This window comes from Dendronephthya gigantea, unplaced genomic scaffold, assembly GCF_004324835.1.
Source record: "Dendronephthya gigantea isolate DGI-Jeju-01 unplaced genomic scaffold, DenGig_1.0 000039F, whole genome shotgun sequence".
NCBI lineage: Eukaryota > Metazoa > Cnidaria > Anthozoa > Malacalcyonacea > Nephtheidae > Dendronephthya > Dendronephthya gigantea.
Genome location: NW_021163049.1, coordinates 1,126,770 through 1,147,345, shown reverse-complemented (window position 1 = coordinate 1,147,345; position 20,576 = coordinate 1,126,770). Strand labels below are relative to the sequence as shown.

The 20,576-nt window shown below is 37.6% G+C and overlaps 2 pseudogenes; both read right to left on the bottom strand.

The window, feature by feature from the left end:
• Positions 1–6,036: 6,036 nt before the first annotated feature.
• On the bottom strand, positions 6,037–6,646 carry LOC114526553 (annotated as a pseudogene).
• A 614-nt stretch (positions 6,647–7,260) lies between these two features.
• Positions 7,261–8,355, bottom strand: LOC114526552 (annotated as a pseudogene).
• Positions 8,356–20,576: the final 12,221 nt, after the last annotated feature.

Below are 20,576 nucleotides of genomic sequence, written 5' to 3'. Positions count from 1 at the left end.
GCAAACTTGGCCATCCTTTCCACAAACTAGATTCATGACTCTGCCGACTTGCCAAAGTCCTCGAGAACGGTTTTTGTCATGAACAACTACTATATTGTTTATCCTGATTGATTCTTTGCTTGATTGCGCAGAATTTCTGTCTCTATGCGGCTCTCTCAGTTTCAATAAATACTCGCTTTTCCATCTTCCCCAGAAATGGTCTAATAAAACAGCCAAGTGCCTTTGTCGTCTCATATTATCTGTTGATGATGGTTCCCAGTTTTTATCTTCATCTCCTTCTGGTGTTGGTAAGGATAGGGGTCTGTGACCATACATAAAATGTGATGGAGTGACAGGCTCTTTGCAATCTTCTGTTGATGTGTATGTTAGTGGTCTGGAGTTTAGAATAGATTCAATTTCGACAAATTCCGTAAGTAGCTCTTCCTATGTTAGTTGTGCATTCCCCAGTGTCTTACGAAGACATCTCTTTACTGATTTTATCATTCTCTCATAAAATCCTTCCCACCAAGGGGCCATTTAAGTATAAACGACCACTTAATCTTTGATGAGGTAAGATGATTGATTATTCTTGGGCATTCGAACAAAGCTGAAAGATTACGCAAGGCTGACCTAAAGGTTTTCGCATTATCCGAGATCATCAGGGAGGGTGCTCCTCTTCACGCACAGAATCTTTGAAAGTTTCTCAAAAACGCTTCGGGTTGACATGTCAGGGACAAGGTTGAGATGTACTGCTTGAGTTACTCAGAGATGTCGGCGTGCAGCAGCGATCAAAACTACTGAAAGACGAAGAGAACTAATAAGGAATGAACAGTTATAACCAGTACATCAGTTGATCACTTGCACAGTGATCAACGGGAGGAGTGTGCTATACTTCATGTTAAATTCAAGTTAACTTAGACTCTGAACTATACGAGTTAAGAGTTATACTAGATTGTTTAGTCATGTGACATCGACATTGTTATCGTTGAAGGAAAACATGGTGTCGATGCAACAAGTGAGAGAAGTTATCATGTATTCTTGAGGATTTATGTATCAAAATTTATGTATTTCTTTGTTATTATTAAATATTATTATTATACCAATCGACTCTTTAAAAAGGAGAAATTCATTCGAAAACAGCACTAGAATATGCATTTTTTTTCTTCTTGGGCCATTTGAAGTCATTGATTTGCATCATTTTGACATTGGTGTCCCATTTAGTGCAGAGATATTCCTAGAAAATGTTTCTAAGGGGTATCACGAGCATTTCAAACTGACGTGGGCAGGTATGCACACATTACCCAATATACGTTTCTTTAAGTAGATCTTACATTGTAAATATTGTTGCCAGAGACGTGCCGGGCGGGAAGCGTATTCGAAGTATAAATATTAAAGCCCAACATAGTGCTTTCAGTAAAGCCATAAGAGACAATTAGACCATTTGAGAATAAAAAGTAAATATTGTATTGAAATTAATCTGAATATTTCATTTTTTTAATTTATATGTAAGAAAGTTGTAGTTTTGTTGTTTATTTTCATGTTTAGCCCCAAAGCACAAAAAAGTTGGTTTAAATTCCCATTTTGGCACCAGTATAACTTTCTGATTTCATCAATGTATGAATTGAGAAATAATTGTTTTGTAATAGTTTGGAATTATTGTAAATATTGTATAACACAATATTAACAGTAAAACTGAAAGGACTGTATTGCCCTGATGATATGATTAAGGTTGTACGCAGTGTATTGATCGGCTGTTTTTTTGAAAGCAACAGTAGCAATATATGAGACTTTTCTCTTGAGTAAAGACCTGTAAATGTAATTGAGTTAAAATGGTGAAATATATACAGTTTGACTATAACTATAAATTCTAATCTAAGATAGATTCTAACACATCCATGCATTTAATTTGTACACTTTACCATTATTTAATTCTGGAATTTATCAATTGGAAGAATTTCAGCTATTCAAAATGTACATTGGGTGGTTGAAATAACAAGGTTTTGCTAGGTACCTTAATATTCCTGCACTTTTCCTGTATTTATTATATACATACCTACAATAAGGGCATTTTAGGAGTATTTTTGACATATATTTAGTTCCCAATCATCATAAACTTTGAAAAGCTGACATGCTCTCTATAGAAAGTTTGAACAGCCTTCTTGCTTCAGTTAATGTGCCCCTTGGTCCTTTTTGTCTTGGTTAATGGCAAAGGTTTTTTTGGAGATCTTTAGGGAACATAACTGTAATAAAAGAGAGAAGAAAGATTCTTTATCCAGTAAATTTATCCATATGAAATATGATCGAGTGCTTGAAGAACGTCATTGCCTAAAAGAGTTTTTAAAACTTTACTGAGAGTCTGAGATAGCTAGTAGGTGGAATTATGTCAAATTTTATATATACTTATAGTAGAATAAAATTTGTTTAGTACATTGTTGTAAACAAAAAGGATTTAAGAGCATGGATATCAAGAGGCTTATAACAGGATGAATTAAAACTGCATGAATAGAGTGCTCACTAACCAGGGGTGGCGCCAGAGGGGGGGCTACATCCCCCCCCCTCTAGCCCCCCTGTTGGGGGAAAATTTTACAATTCGTCGGGGAATCAACGGTAGATTTATTGAGTCACCTTCTATTGTTTTTAGTTCTCCCAAATAAAACAGTGTTGACGTTTAAAATTGTAGGAGTTTTGACACAATGTAAATAACTTGCTCAAGTTGTAAGTAATAGATGTGAATCTTCTTGGGACAGGGGAGTGTGAACCACCACACTTTTATTATAGTATAACAAAAAATTACGTCACATCCTGTTTACAGAAAAAATCAGGCTCTACAGATGAGGGAACTGTAACATTGACCATCCAGAATTGTTCACAAATTAGATCAGTGTTAAAATCTGAGATTTCCATTTATTCATTCTCGAAGAATTCTTCAAATCTTTCAACTTCCTAATAGACAACTCAATAAAAATTTCTTTTTGCTAAGCATGATGGTTGGAGGCTGTAGGTCAAACGAATTGGCTGGCGCTGGAGTGGGTGATTTCCCTCAGAGGTCTTCCTTCCTATAGTCTATAACAAGTATAATATTATTGAGTTATATATGTCGATACAGTGAACATGTATATTTATTAAGACCAAGGGAAAGGTTTGTTGTTGTCTCTAGAGCGATATAAAAGACAGAATTTTTGCTAAAAAATTTTCCAGCTTAGCAATTAAAAATAGAATAATTAGAATTAGAAGCCGATGCCATGACAAGGTAATTTGAATCGCAAATATTGAATTGGTTATTAGGCCAGGGTTCAGAGATTAACATGACACACACTTGATGTTCACATGATTGGTTTGTGTATGAATTAATGTAAACAAGTGCAAAACATCTCATTAACAAAAATGAAGACAAGGAAATGTTTTATTTTCACCTCTATATCATGGGGAACAGACACATTATACTTAGTAAAGATTTTTTTGAGCAATTGGAACATAACAATGATACATCGACAGACTTAATGATATCAATAAATCCAACATTGATTTCTTTGGAAAAAGAACATATCTCAATTTCTTCTGTTTTCTTTCTTTCTTAATACGCTTTAAGCTCAATTCTCACAGCACGCAACTTTCAACACAGTTTAATAAGAATAGGTTTTTTACAAATAAACACATACATAATATTACTACGTACACTTCACTAAACAACAAACATTACAAATTTTACAAGACAAACAAACTAGTCCAATAAACAGTTCTTACCGACTGTATTTAAGCTATCCTTATAAATTCATAATTTCGTACATCTCTTCCCGAATCAACAACAAATAATAAGTCAATTGCGCATTAATTTCAAGGTCAATCTATTTTTATCTCTTTTGTAATAATGGTAGCTACAAATTTTAGAAAGGTCTTTGTCGTCGATTATTGTTATTGTGGTATCAACAGTTGTGTCGTCAATTCTTGTTATTGTGGTATTAACAGTTGTGGTCAACTTTTTTTCATCCGACCAAATTCAGACTTGCACCTCAGTGATCAGGTATAAAACTCCTTGTGCGATCTGAGAGATCTGTTTCTCCCATAAATCAAGCCAAATTTTCCTAGTGGTATTTAACCAATCGTGCGAAAACAACTTTAAATTCCTTCCTGCCAACTCTAGTTTGACTGACAACAAATATTTTCACTCAAACTGCTAGAATATCCCATTCCTTGAAATTAGGTCCTAAAATCTCCCCAAGGGATGCAACTTTTGTGTGAATATCTTCGAAAGCATATTCAGTTTGATCTGGAGAGGAAATTCTAGTCATGTCGTTGATGTTGACTTTCCGCCCATCGTCCGACTTTGTGTATTTGTGGATTCTTAATTAAGTGTGGCTGTTCTCGCTATCTATTGGAAATGCCTCTTACTCTTAGAATAAAGAAGAGTTTCTACATTACTGTCTAAAGGATGAGGGTAGAGTAATCAACTGTATTTTTACAATTCCTCTTTATAGGAGACATTCTCTGTACATATGCAATGATTGCATCGTTCTCTTTGCTTGTGCCAATGCTTGTTGATACTGACTTCGGTTTAGTTGGAAAATTTAATGAAAGTGAAATAATATTTATTTTTCCAAATACAGTCCAGTTGTAAATTTGCAGCGGCATAATTAATTTTCTGGCCGAATTAATTAAATTAACACTGATCTCTCCTGATGTCTCCGCTCTAAATTCAAATTTGAAACTGCACAATCATGATCGTTCTGAAGGTTTGGCCTGATCGTTCTGGAGGTTGGTTAGGGGCATTTCTGGTCAATCTGATTGGCCCATTCGGTGGCTTCCAAGGTTGGTCTGATCTTCACTTCTTATTGCCTGTTTAACTCCTGACCAATCAAGTGATCAGAGACAGCTTTATTCAACCCTTCTGTATTGCGTACTCGAATGCGAAGGTCAAAGTCTTTTAGCGAGAATTGCAGGGTCTTGATTCTACAAGTCAGTATGGCTTGTGTCAATATATTTGAGGAAGTGTGGTCAGTGTTTCAACAGGTGAATGTGAGTATCTTCAAAATTGATATGAAGATTTAAAAGCAGAGGTTGAAGGAAGAAGAGCTGTTGAGCGCGATATACAACTCCAGCATGGCTCTCAGCTAAAACTTCAGTGCCGAATCCTTCACCCCTAAATCTGCATGTTGAAGAAACGGCAACTTCTGTACAGCAGTAAGAGGTGAAAATTTACATATACTATTCCATTATGTTATTTTATTTAGCTTTCGAGTTCCTATTAAATGTGTGTGCGACTGTCCAAGTCCAGCACACCATAAGGGATGAATTAATTTTAAAAACATCCATGAAATTTACATAATTCTGTGTGACTCTGTCACCTAAGCATGTTTATTAATATGTATTACCTCTGTAGCATGTATTATAATATTAATAATAATAATTTATTAATTTATATTGCACCTTTTACATGTAACGATCAAAAGCGCATGACAATACATTAAAAAATCTGATGAAATACTCATAATCAATATTATTATAAAGCAGTTAATTATGTCTATAGATTAAAAACCAACTTAAAAAGATATGTTTTCAAGGAGGATTTAAAAGTAGACAGAGAACTAATGTTAGGAAGGCTTGCAGGAAGTGCATTCCAGAGAGTTGGTGCAGCCACACTGAAAGATCTATCACCGAACGATTCCACATCTTCCCCACTGAGTGGGAAATAATAATACCTGAATTGGAGCATAACGAGTAACGTACATGTTTCCTTACATTAATGAGCTCCTTAATATAGTCTGGCGCCATACTGTTAAGGGCTCTAAAAGTTAGAAGTAATATCTTAAAATGGATTCTAAACCTAACTGGCAACCAGTGTAATTCCTTTAGAATGGGCGTAATATGATTGTACTTGCTAACAGACTTTAATAACCTTGCCGCAGCATTCTGCACTCTCTACAATTTACCAATTTCACAATCTGGTAATCCATAGAACAGACCATTGCAGTAGTCGATTCTACTTGTAACAAAAGCATGCAAAACCATTTCCAACTTTTCTCTTGCTATGAATCTACTGATGCGCTTACAATTATGTAGCTAGTAAAATGCTGCGCCACACAACTTAGAAATATGGGTAGACATAGAAAAATTTGAATCAAACCAAGAGCCCGGATTACGCACTTCAGAAACAGGCTTGATGTCTGTATAGCCAACACGAATCGTACAAGGGTTAATCTTTAAAAGTTGTTGTCTAGATCCAATAATGATAAATTCAGTTTTTTTCCAATAATGAGAAAATCATTGTTTATCTTTAACTTGTCCTGGCACATCTAATTCCTCAAGTCACTGATACATCTCTCCATGACAGACACCGCCTCCGCTTGATAGATAGGATTGTTAGGCTTAAATGACAGGTATAGTTGTGTGTCTTCGGCGAAGCAGTGAGCATCAGGCAAGTGTGCTTGCACAATTTCAAAAAGCTTTGAAATATACAACTCTCTGCGGGACCCCGAAGCACACATCAAAATTATCTGATTTAACCCCGTCAAACAATATGCACTGGCTACGACAAAGAAAACCACTCTAGAGCCTTCCCACATATACCAAAACACGAAGTCAAGCATTTTAGCAAAATGCCATGATCCACTGTATCGAACGCAGCGCTTAAATCCAAGAGGACAAGTAACATAACCCACTGCAAGTTCATATTCATAAGAATATCATTACCAACTTTAAGTAACGCTGTCTCCGTGCTATGGTACCGACGATAGGCAGATTGCAGTACAGGATAAAGATCTGATCTGACCAAATGATCATAAGTTTGATTGAATACAGAGCGCTCAACAAGTTTAGAAATATAAGCCAAATCACTCACTGGACGCAAATTCATAAATAGCGAATCAAGACCAAATTTCTTTAACAACGGCATGATCATGGCCTCTTTCCAGTCCTTAGTAAAAACTCCTGACTCCAGAGAGGTGTTGATTATTTTGGTAATCACTGGTATAAGAGGCTCAATGCATGATTTTAGTAGAGGCGTAGGGACAGGATCAAGACAACAGGATGTAGTTTTAGAGTTCGCAATGAGCATGCGCACATCGTCCTCGGTCAGCGACACAAACTGTTCAAACACAGATGGAGCCCATGAATCATCACTGTAATCTGAGACATAGTTCATATTCGTGGAAACTAGGTCAAGCTCATCTCAAAGGTGAGCGACTTTTTGCACAAGTACGTCCCTAATTCGTTTACAAGTTCGTTCTTATCCTGGTAGTCCGAGAAGCATAACGTTTTCTTCTCAACTAAGAGACTTTTCACAGCTCAAAATAACTTGCCTTGATTGTCCGCATTTTGATCGATAAATTCAGTGAGAAAAACCGATTTGGCCTCTTTTAGCAAATGAGTTACATGATTCTTTCTCCTCTTGAACAACTCAAAATCAGCAGCAGTCCTTGTGGACCTCCACTTCCTTTCATAACGCCGACGTTCTCTCTTGGCCTCACAGATCTCCTCCGAATACCAAGGCACTTGCGGTCTAACTGTAACAGTCTTGGTCTTTAAAGGAGCATGGTGATCTAGCAAATCAGCTAATGTAGTATTATTACATGCTACTAGCTTGTCAGGATCCGATGGAGGGCCCTACACAGTCTAGAAGCAGACAGGTCCGCCATGAATGTGGTTGTATCAATAGCTTTTATTTTCCTGAAAGATACCTTCTGCCTTGACAATTGAGGTTTAGAAATGTATATAGAAAATAGTACAGAACAGTGATCAGAAAAGTAGATATCCGGTTGGATTTCCTTTATGATATTAGAGTCCAATGTTCAGGTTATTAATAGATCCAGAGTGTTACCAGAAATATGCGTGGGAAAATCAATGTGTTGCTGTAAGCCTACTAACGAAAGAAGGTTGAGAAAGCGAGAACTATCATTATCCAGTTGCATGTTGACATGGATATTAAAATCACCAGTTATTAGAAGCGATTCGGTTGTCATGACAACAGTTTCAAGAAACTCTGTAAATTCAGTGATAAACAAATTCATAGTAACTGGATGAGTAGACGAGTAGGGGGGCCTGTAGATCACGACAAGGCATAGACGAAATGAGCCAAAGACAATGGTCCACTCTGAGTACTCAAAAGACTCAAGAACTCCCACTCTAGCTTGCTTAATTACAAGCGAGTCCCACACTAAAATGCCAGTGCCCCCACCGGGGGTGAGGATGGTCATGAAGGTGATATCCGGTTCTATCTGGGCGAGGATGGTCCTGAAGATGATATCCGGTTGGTGTAGCGGCAATTTTAGCAGCAGCATCATCAGATTTCAGCCAGGTTTCAGTAATAATTGCAATGTCCACTTCAGAATCACATATATTAGTCGACAAATTCAGGACCTTTGTTTCTGAGTGATCGGGCATTCAAAAGACAGCACCTCATTAGTGGCGCTGTGTTGTTATAGACAATGGCTGGTTCCATCAATCGAATTTGCACCAAATTTGAATAATGGCGATTCCGATTTCGTGACTTAGTTTCTGTTCTATTTGTCATTACATTTTCGATCGTATTCCAAGATTGCGGGCCAGGATTAGTAGATACGTCCAGATAGATAGTAATATCGATTGGAGGGTCATGTCCAGCTACCAGTAAGGCAGTTTGGCCATGCTTCGCCCATTTTGAAAGGCTCATACGAGACCTTCGTAAACCATGCTTCACCAGAGAGACTTTTCCAAGTTGGCCGAATTGAATAATCACTCTTTGCCCACATACGTCGCTGAACAGTGATGAAGAGATCTGATTTTCCCGTAGTATCTGCATGGTAACCTTAGGAAACTCTTCATGTCAGTCAATAAACAAAAAACAGTAATTTAACACAATAAATATCGAAAAAATCAGAGACCTCATTGTCATGGCGGCCATGCATGACCCATGTTAATCATAGTGGTGCTTCACATAATTTCCTAAGGTCCTTCACGTAATTTCTGCACCAAGGCCTAACTAATTTCACCAGCGCCGACGAGGTATCTGTGTCCTAAACATTTATCATATCAAATGTGTTTGTCTAGAGCAAGGGAACATTGCAATGGGACAAATTTTTCACTTGATTTAAATTTTAATTGTGATCAGCTTGATTGGTCAGGAATTAAAATTCCAGCTATAGGAACTCAAAAGCTAAATAAAATAACATAATGGAATAGTATATGTAATTATTCACCTTACTGCTGTACAGAAGTATGAATCATATTTGCATAGTGTATTTATGCCAGGTGTATTTATGTTTGATGCTATTTCAAATATTGTACATAATTTATTAAATGTGATTACTTATTGTTGCTTCAAAATTTAGTATCCTATGTACTTTAATTTTTTGGTACGGGCGAATAGTCCAATATTGCATTAATAATTGATTATAGGATAGTATGTACACTCTAAAAAGTTATTTCAGTCTCAAAGGTTGAGATTTGCCAATTTTATAATTAGTTCCCAGGTTGATTACTGTAACATTTATTATGAACAGTGGTTCTTTTGCTAAATAGGTTACAGATCATCTCCAACTGAAAATTGCCTGTACAGTTCTGTGTCTCTGGTATTGGTATGGGATAATAGTCTGGTGCAAACTTTAAGGATTTTAACATCTATTGAGCTTCTTGTTAATGGGCCATTTTATACTCAACATCCCAATTTTTTATTTTCTATAAATTGAACATGGTGATTTATTTAGCAACTTCAACAACCTTTTGCCTTTGTATGTCTCTATGGAATGCCTGGATACTGGTGCCAAAATGGATGATCTAGTGGTTAAAGAGGCCATTTTGAATTGTTTTGATGGAAAGTGGTCATAATTTCTTTGTATTTTAGGTCTTTCTTCTGCTTTAAATAGAAATATCTTTATTTATTATCCTGATTGTAGAGAACTCAGGTATAAGGTTTTGTTTAATTGCATGGTGCTAATGCTATGGAAGGAATGCATGATCTTCACATTTTATTTTGCTTTGAAGGTATTTTGGAAAGTGAGAAAAGTTTTGTTTGTTCCTCTTCTTTTTCATCTCCATCAGCAAAAGCAAAAATCAGCTATTATTCATTTAAAAATACCGCCATTGAAACATTATGAGAAGATTAAGATCTCACACTCAATGAGTTTAAGTGTGAGTGAACTTTTAGAATACAGGCGTAAGTGTTTGGTTGGGAGCTGTTTGAAATTCAGCTAATTTCAATGAACTTTCATTGGTTTATTTAGCAATATGTGTTAAATGCAGAAAGGAATACAAGGAGACCATGGCATCCTGCTGCTGGCTAAATTATACCACTCCTGAAGAGACCACGAAGGATGATGATTCAACGGAGAGGTATTGTATGATAATTAAATCCAATCTTTTTTACACTTGCAAACTGTTTTGGTTTGGGTGCTTAGCTAAGAAATACCAAATCACGTTGATTTAACTTTATCTATTCAAAGAGTACCGACATTGCAAAAACACATAGCCTGGGTGTGGCTTGCATCTCCAAAACATTTGGTTTGGTTGGTTGAGGTAAAAACTTCATAGTGCTGCATTACTATTCACTATGATATTTCAATTTGCAGGATAGCTTTTAATATGGCTAGAATGAAAATTAAATAAAGTTTTAGAGTCTCCTCCTTTACCAACTTTGAAACGAGCTTCCCGGTTGAGCATGGTACACAAGTGGTTTCCAGATGACAATGAACAGGAAAAAGAAGACACTATTCTTGGCAGTGATAACGAAGAAATTTTGACAAACTATATTGAATTTCTGTCAAGAATCGCCGGTAAAACCTCTGTTGTGGGCTAGGGCTATTCGCCTGTTGAGCAAAGGGTTCATCGTAGCTGGGAACAAATGAAGTCAGATATCAAGACGAACTGCATAAAAAAAGCAGTCGAAGCATGCCTTGTTGTCTGTGAAGTTATCGCTCCAGATGCAGCCGAAGAACTCTTTGAAGCAATCCATCCACCATGCGAAGAGCCATTAAGTGGCAGCTTGTTGCTTTGATGACAGCATATAGAGACGTACCAACACGGAAGTTGAAATTGCAGATACTAAGCTTGTACGCTTTCAGCTATTCAGCCAAAAAACTTATCCATCTTCATGAGCCGTATGAACATTTAACGAAATGAAAATTAAACGAGCTCGCGCATATGCAAAAAAGGTTGGCCCTGGAATTTCCATAGAAAACAAAAAGCACCACAGAATTTGCATTGATGCTGAAAAATCAGATAATTTTCTCAAATTTATTAACCGACCATACATTTCTCAAGACATTTCCTTTCGTACACAGACTAAAACTTGGTAAACATAGGTAAAACTTGATTCCCGTGAGCAACTTACCATGCCAAATATAGTCCGAACGGTACCAAGATCAACAATGATATTCCAGTACTTGTAGTTTGAACCTCTCAGTAGATCAACCCTTTACAGAATTCTAGATGTAAGAGAAGCCTCACAAAGAAAATCGTTGCAAGGACTTGACAACATTGCCTCAGACTGGCGCGGTAGGATTTGAAAGCTTAGAGAACATCATACAAGAACTAGAAAAGATTAGTATTTCTAAAGAATGGGCTGATACCAAAAAGAAATTTCTCAGGGAAGGGAAGCGCTCCTTGAAGACAGATTATGTGACGCACTGCCAAGAACCAGAAAACACATGAGCTGAGCACTGCTGTAACTTTGCGCTAGTGAGTAAGTGACCCTATAGATAAAGATCTGCAGAAAAAGTGTTCACATTCCCATTCCAGTTCATGTATGAGTTGGGAACACCTCAAAGAGACTCTAAAAGATATAAGGATAGTTATATGCACAGCAGCGAATATGTACAGCAAAAAACAACAGGAAGATCTATTGCACTACAATTCCGTCGCTCAGGCACAAGTTGAACAATGGATAGCCCACATATTAAGGTCACAGAATCAGGATAAAGCAAAGCACAATGTGGTTGATGGTCTGGAGAATAATTCCATGTTTATACTTTGTTACTGGGCAATAAAATTTCTGACAGTAAAATATCGCGAGAAACAAACCGACTGGTTTGGAAAGCGGGGTCTAAACTGGCATATTAGCAGCTGCATTTTGAAACGAGACTCAGGAACGTTTAATGTCATGTCCTACGCTCATTTATTTCATTCATGCAAACAGGATTGGTATGCAGTATTGTCGATTCTGGAAAATCTGCCTGACAAAATAAAGAGAAAGAATTCTCAGATAAAAACAGCATACCTTTGCTCTGACGAGGCTGGGTGCTATCATAATAACTTTCTCCTTGCCATTTTACATTATATTAGCAGAAGAAGTGGAATTGAAATTGAAAGATATGATTTCCCGGCAGTAGCGTAGCTATCCTGTCAATTTGTCCCGCTATGCTAATATTTTAGTGTTCACTGACTGAGAAAACAATAGATTTCTAAAGACATGAATAATTATAATAACTCAAAATTTACATAGCGAGACAAAATCTTCAGGTTGGCTATGCCACTGTTTCCCGGTGTGGCAGTCTGAGATTGTTCCGAGCTGAAATTGTTCTGCACATGCGCATTAGCAGTATGCGCCCGCGGTCTTGTGTGCTGAAATGTTGCCGTGCTGAGATTGCAACATTCTGCATAATTCTCTGTTCGTAAACACAGCATCTAAATCTCAGATGCCACAAGTAGATGACCATCCAGCTCAAGAGGTTCCAGTAGAATCAGAAGTATACTTGTTTATCCAATACCAATGATATGTATGTAGCTCAGTAGCTGTTTGGTAAAAGTAACAATTATTATTATTTAATTATAGAATCAAAGGTCAGAGCTGCTGGGCCAGGAAAAGTTCAAGTTGAAGAACAAGATGTAGTTGTTGTTTCTGTAAAGAAAGCAAAGAAAAGAAAAGTTGGACCATTGCCTGTTAAACCTACCCCTTTCAAAAAAGACGTTGGTATGATTCTACCAACAATTAAAAATGGAGAGTGGCTGACCGATGAACATACTGATCATGCCCAAGCTATGCTGGCAAGATATTTTCCTTATATTGGAGGTCTGCAAGCAGAATGGGTATTTGCTGTGAGTCTATAGGTACTCCTGAAGAGGTTTTTGTACAGATTCTCGATGATCATTGCAATTGCAGTTGCTATTAGTTTGTGCTATGGCATTTCACCACAAGATTGCACCTGGAAACAAGAGATGATGCGAGGTCACTTGTCCACATGCTACCAGCAGGACAATCTAACTCTATTTCCTGAATCAGTAACTCGAGGACAACACCAAAAACATATTCGTGTGGAAAAAGTTGAAGTGTTCTGTCACTGCCGACAACTATACACCAAAGGCATATTCATGGTTGAGTGTGAAAAATGCAAAGATTGGTTTCACCGAGGCTGCCGAAGAATTCCAAGGAATGTCAACAAAAAACTCCTTTTTCACTTGTAAGAACTGTAAATAGTCTTTAGGAATTGTATATAGAAAATGTAAATAGGGATTTAGGCATTGTATATATATTATGATATCTTTTATTAAAAGAAATATCTTATAAAAATCACAATATTATTACACTGGGCCACTTATACTAAATCTTTTATAAATAGTGTGTGCAATTAAGACAGTGTTTAAGCCATTAATTAAGCTCCAGAGCTTCCCCACTGACGAGTAAAATCATCAGGCGTTAGACAAGTAAAACAAAATAAGTAGGGCGCACTGGGCTGCATTAGCCGCTCGATGGGTTAATTGATAATACATAGGAAAATAATAGACAAAATTAGACAGCCATGAACATTAGACAACCATGACTTACTTTTAGAATCCCACAGTGTGTCTTAGCTTGGTTTTTAATGTTCCTCGCCTCTTTTTTGCTTACATTTGGTGGGCAAACATTTGTTGTCAGGTACACAATGAGATTCTGGCATAGTATTCTGTACTTCGCAAGTCTTTCTATTCTAGTTGGGTGATGCTTAACCCATTCAGCTTCAGAGCTTCCCCATTGACAAGTAAAATTGTCTGGCATTTGTCAAAAAAAAGTAGGGTGCATTAACAAACTCAGCATGACAAACTCAGCACAACAAACTTAGCACAACAAACTCAGCACAACAGACTAAGCATGACAAACTAGCACAACAAACTTAGCACAACAAACTCAGCACAACAAACTCAGCAAGACAAACTCAGCACAACAAACTTAGCACAACAAACTCAGCACAACAGACTATGTATGACAAACTAGCACAACAAACTTAGCACAACAAACTCAGCACAACAAACTATAAACCAAAACAATCTCAGCACAACAGATAAAATATTGCTATCCTTTTTTCAACAATTTGTAAATAAACAGCATTGGTAAAAAGATAATACATACGTTTTAAGCATTGTAAATAATTTGTAATAATACGACATGCATGTAGTTATTCCTGGTATTTGTGTTTACTTTTCAAAATTATGTTGAATATTTGGCGAATTTTTGTTTACAAATTTAATACCACAATCTCAGCACGATAACAATTTCAGATTGCCTTACCGCGTGCCAGGATTACAAGCTCGATTTCGAGCATGCGCAGTTCTTTATGTACAATTTCAGCACGATGACAATCTCAGACCGCCACACCGGAGCTGCAGCATGGCAAAGACCTTTGCAATCGAATTATTTGTCCTATGAAGAACTCAATTTGTGTGTACTGAGACGAAGGACATGATATTCTGACAGCGATGGATATGAGGAAGGCATTGATGGAAAGTATGACCAGTGTGCGCAACTACAGCAGCATTCTGTTTCGTCATTGGTCTTGGTCGCTACGGAGTCATATAACATCATATGAGAAAGCGCACGAACTGCATGATCAGTTGTGCATGAACCCTTTGCAAGGTTAGTTACACGCAAAATCAGAGAAGCAAAATTTGAATATTTCCGTGGAAATCTTGAATTATGGATGAGATGATCAATTGACCTGGTTGCGAGACTATCTCTGAAGAACACAAAGAAGAGTTACTGGATGAAGAAGACGACAAAAACCCACAATTTGATTGTGGACAAGAGTGCATCATGGCAATGATGGCAAAAATGAGTGAAAATATAAATTTGGTTCTAACACGTCTGTTGAGGGTAGAAGCTGCCCAAGATAAACCAGATGCGAAGAAACAACTCTAGCGCTACCAGCTGACAAGCTTACTACTGAAAACCCACTGTCTGAAGCAGACAAGGGCAATTCTGACTCAGAGTTAATAAATGACAACACACAAGATGGCGAAGCGCCCGAGACTCCAAATACTTCAGCAGCTGGGGATTATATATTGAGTGAAAGACTACGTTGAGGGAACTCAGACGAGCCATGATGTTAGCGAGAAGCTGGCAGAAATCGTAAACCAATGTTGGTCATCCAAATTGGAAGAGGCCAAATTGAAGGACAAAATCAATAAATATGCTTGGCCGCAGAATTGTGAGAAGCTCACTGTGCCAAGAATTAACCACGAGATCTGGTCAACCTTGAACCATACGACCCGTGGGTCTGATCTCAAGTTAGTCAACAATCAGAAAATGCTGGTAGCGGTTGGGGTTGCTTTAACTCAATCCACAGAAGGGTTGTTGTCGCTCCAAGCTAAACCATCAACGGGCTCAGATGCTGAACTAAAACAGCAGCTTGGCGAACTGGTGACATACAACATGACGGTTTGGCTTTGCTTGGCCATACGCATATGGAATTGTTGACCTGCCGCCAGGAATTGATAAAGCAAAACCTAAATAAGGAATATATTTCCTTATGCTTGCCACAAACCCCAATCACTGAGCTTTTGTTTGGCGATGATTTACAGGCCAGGATGGCTAGTATCAAAGCAGCCAACAAAATCAGCTATTCAACTACGAGCACAAGCGAGAAGTTCAATAACAACATGCGGCGCCACTTTGAAGGCCAAAATAACCGCTTGAAAGGAAAATCGCCTCAAAGCCGTCATAGTAAGCCTTTTTTATGGCAAGGCAGGGGCAACAACTCTCGCCCCTATCCCCAACAAAAAACACAATTCCAGGCAGGCAAGAGAAAGACAAACCAATGACTGAAGCAACAAAGTACCCAAATATTTAGCAGGTAGATGATGTAACCCTTAATGGCCTTGTATCATATTTCCATATCCAAGTGTCCTGTTTTAGAGCGGGTAGACTTAGTTTGTTTTATGATAAATGACAGTCCATAACCTCAGATGCTGAGTTTTAGGCATGATATCAGGACAGCATCTTGAATTTTCACAAACGCCTCATCAAGGATACAGTCCGAAAAAGAGGTAGAGTGATAACTGCTGGGATTCGGCTGAAAAGTATACATGTGAGGTTGAAATTTCTAAATTACTTGAGAAGGGTTTTATTGTTCCTTGCGAACATGAAACTGGGGAGTACATTTCTCCAATCTTTACAACCAGAAAAAGACAGGTCAGCCAGAATGATTTTAAAACTTAAAAGTTTAAATCAATTTATTGAATATCAGCATTTCAAGATGGAATCCTTTTCCACTGTAGTAAATTTGGTAAAGCCAAACTGTTATATGGCTTCTGTAGATCGGAAGGATACCTATTATTCAGTGCCAATAGCAGTAGAGCATGAAAAGTATTTAAAATTTTCCGGGAAAGAACAACTGTATAAGTTTGTCTGCTTTCCAAATGGCCTGGCCTTCTGTCCCAGAAAATTTACAAAATTGCTAAAGCCAGTTATTTCCCACTTAAGGCGACCGGGACACATTTCGGTTAGTCATATTGATGAGTTTTATTTACAAGGTGATAACTATGAGGACTGTGCCAATAATGTGTTGCATACAACAAGACTTTTAGATGCTCTGGGGTTTGTTATACACCCAGAGAAGTCATCCTTTATACCCAGTCAAAATATAGCCATCCTTGGGTTTACAATTAATTCTGTTGAAATGAAGATAGTTCCAACCACAGAAAAGATGAATAAAATAAAAGATGCATGCACAGAGTTACTAGACAACCCATCTCTTAGTATTCGCCAAGTTGCCTCAGTGTTGTGACTATTAATTTCAAATTTTCCTGCAGCTCAATTAGGTCCATTACACTTTCGAGATTTGGATATGGACAAAACAGAGGCACTAAAACAAAACAAAGGGAATTTTGACAAACCTATGAAGCTATCCAGCATATCATGTGCTGACTTACGCTGGTGGATAGATCAGCTGATAGCTTATGCAAACCCATTGCCCTTCCCACAGTGTGACCTTACATTATACATGATGCATCCAACTCAGGCTGGGCGGGGTTTTAGGTGATCTCAAGTGTGGAGGTCAATGGTCTACACTTGAGGCGACCCACCATATAAATTACTTGGAGATGCTAGCAGTTTTCTTTGCTCTTAAAGCATTTCACTCAAACCTGAAGGGCAAATACATTTGTCTGAGAATAGATAACATGACTGCTGTTGCAAACACTGGGAAAATGGGCACCAGCCATTCTCAAAAACAATAATCAAGTTCGGGAAATTTGGGACTGGTGTATACAACAAGATATATTTTTAAGCACAGCCCATATACCAGGTGTTGAGAATGAGGCAGCAGATGGAGAATCTAGAAAGCCTCTGAGGGATACTGAATGGGCCCTAGATAAAACAATCTTTCAATAAAGCATTAAGTTACTGAATCTAACACCAGTTATTGACCTTTTTGCCTCTAAACTGAATTATAAAGTAAAACCGTTTATTGCCTATCAATATATACCTGACCCTGAAGCCCAGGCTGTGAATGCATTTACCATTTCTTGGAAACAGCATTTATTCTATGCCTTTCCTCCATTTAGCATCATACCTTTAGTTCTACAAAAAATTCGGGAGGAGGAGAGCACAGCCCTAATTGTTGTCCCCAAGTGGCCTGCTCAACCGTGGTAGCCACTTCTAATGCGAATGATAATCCAGACGCCTGTTATGTTACCCAACGGAGAGAACACAATCTACATGCCCAGCAATCCAGACCTGATCCACCTTCTGCATCCCAAGTTAACGTTATTGATGTGCCACATTTCCGGGAACCCTTTACAAATAAAGGCCTTTCAGAATGAGCTATTTCGGTCATCATGTCATCGTGGAGAGGAAGTACGCAAAGACAGTATTTACCTTACCTCAATAAATGGCGAGGGTACTGCAATACAAGGAAATTGGATTCCCTTTCAACGACTGTAGAAGAAAGAGTTAATTTCCTAGCAATGCTATACAAGGAAGGTCTTGGCTATAGTGCGTTAAATACAGCTCGGAGTGCATTATACGCAACTTGTACCTTCTCCAGCGATCAACACTTTGGGACTCACCCTCTGGTTACCCATTTTCTGAAAGGAGTTTTTGAAACGAGACCATCGTTGCCACATTATTCTGACACATGGGATGTGCATATCGTATTTAATTATTTAACCAGTTTGGGTAAACCAGAGGAACTAGACCTTAAAACGTTAACTCATAAAACAGTTATGTTGTTGGCATTACTGACCGGCCAATGCCGCCAAACGTTACAGGCATTATTTATTTCTACCATGATCCTTCAACAAAGTGTACCTTTTTTATTAACTCCTTCCTAAAAACTTCTCATTCTGGTAAACACCTCAGACTGATAGAACTGCTTTCATACACACCAGACAAGACCTTATGTCCAGTCGTGCATATAAATAAGTAAGTCAAACGAACGGCGAAATTACAGGGAGAACAGCGAAGGTTTTTTATTAGTCACCAAATGCCTCATAAAGAGGTTTCAGGGAATACTATTAGTCGTTGGTTAAAAAAGATGTTAGAGTTAGCTGGTATAGATACCTCAAAATTTGAAGCTCACAGTACTCGGGCAGCAGCAACATCAGCAGCAAAAGCTGAGAGTATGCCCGTTGATATGATTATGCAGAGTGCTGGATGGTCACAAGAGTCTACGTTTGGAAAATACTATAATAAACCAGTTAAAACAGCGGGCAATTTTGGCAGGTTTTTGTTAAATAGTACTCAATAACGAGTGGCCTATATGTTATTGTTTATGAATGAATCAAGTTTTGATTTATTGGGCTTACTTACTGTGTTTATTGTGTACTTGTACTGCTTTAAAATCTCATATGATGTCATATGACTCCGTAGCGACCAAGACCAATGACGAAACAGAATTCTAAAATTAAACGAGACTTGCCTAGTCGAAGTTTGATTTGGGTTCTGTGAGTTATTGGTCGGGAGCGGAGGAGTAATATGCCCACCCTAAATGTTTGATGAATACTTATGGAGTGTGACGATATCCCAACCCGATTTGGGTCAAGTACTCTCTGGTTCTGTTAAATACTGATCATGGCTTTCTCATATGATGTCATATGACTCCTCCACTCCCGACCAATAACTCACAGAATTCAAATAAAACTTCGACTAGGTAAGTCTCGTTTACTTTTAGAATTTTGTGTACTTGACAAGTCAAAGTGCACTCTGGAAGTTAACAAACTTTTAAACTTTAGTAAAAAGCTAGAAGCGCCCAGTGATAAAAATTGATGATGACTCGTATGCATGTTGATTTCAATTATGCATACCAGAAGTATAGTACCGTAGTGGAAAAAATATATGGGAAAGTATTTGAATAATAAGATTTTGAATAATTAAACACTTTTTTTTACCAAACTTGTAGGGTACAACGCGTAAAATATTAAAAGTAATGGTCAACTCTGTGTGTGGCTTGTCGTCTTTCGGTTGTTGGCAATCCGTTAGAATCAAGATATTTTCTATATTTATGATTTTCCAGAAGTTTAAAGTAGTCTTTAGTTGTGAAACTATTTAACATTGCTTTCTTAAAACACAATACTTTTGCTTTTGTAAGTATTTAGCAAATTATTCTGGCCAAAGAGTACTTGAAGAGTTCGCAGTGCCAATTATTTCCGTTTGCAAATTAAGCCGAATTTGATGTATATTGACAGCATTCTGTTGAAGAAACGCAAACAGACCCACACAAAATAACATATCATATTATTCGACTAACTATTATATAACAGAACCATGGTAGTTGTGGTAATTTCAATCCAGATTTGGGAATATCAAATTCTACTCAACGCGGTGTGTTGGTCGTACAGACAAGGCGGATCAGACTTGGTTACGTTGTGCAATGTTTTTAATAACTTATACATGAAATCAAGAATGTTAGTGTTAACAATAAATTTCAACCACCTGTTGTTAAAAAATATCCCAATAGAATTGACATTGAAAGTCAGAGTTCATTGTATGCGGCAACCAAATTTAGTAGGAAATGTCGCGTTCAGACAGCCGCCATTTTGTCTCCTACATCCCTGGGACTACTGATCAGTATATCTGGATAAAAATAAAATATTTGAGAAACGTAAAAGCGATTCAGGTAATTAAAAGCCCAAACCAAAAAATCATAAAGTTTTAGGTGGGTTTACTTTTTACGTAAAATATGAGTGATCAGTTTTTGGGGAGACAGTCTCTTAATTATGAACTTTGAACAATGATGAAACATACATGAAATTGGTAGTTTAATGTAATAAATAATAGTTGGGGGGTTAAAAGGTTGGAACCGACTTGGGCGTTGTAAAAAATTAAGCAGTTTTGCACCCAAGAAATGTCCCAAATAGTCACTTATTTCCAACCAAACCCAAAGGTGTGAAGGCGATTGTCTGGCACCTTAAAACCAGACCGCTAGGCCTCAACCAAAAAA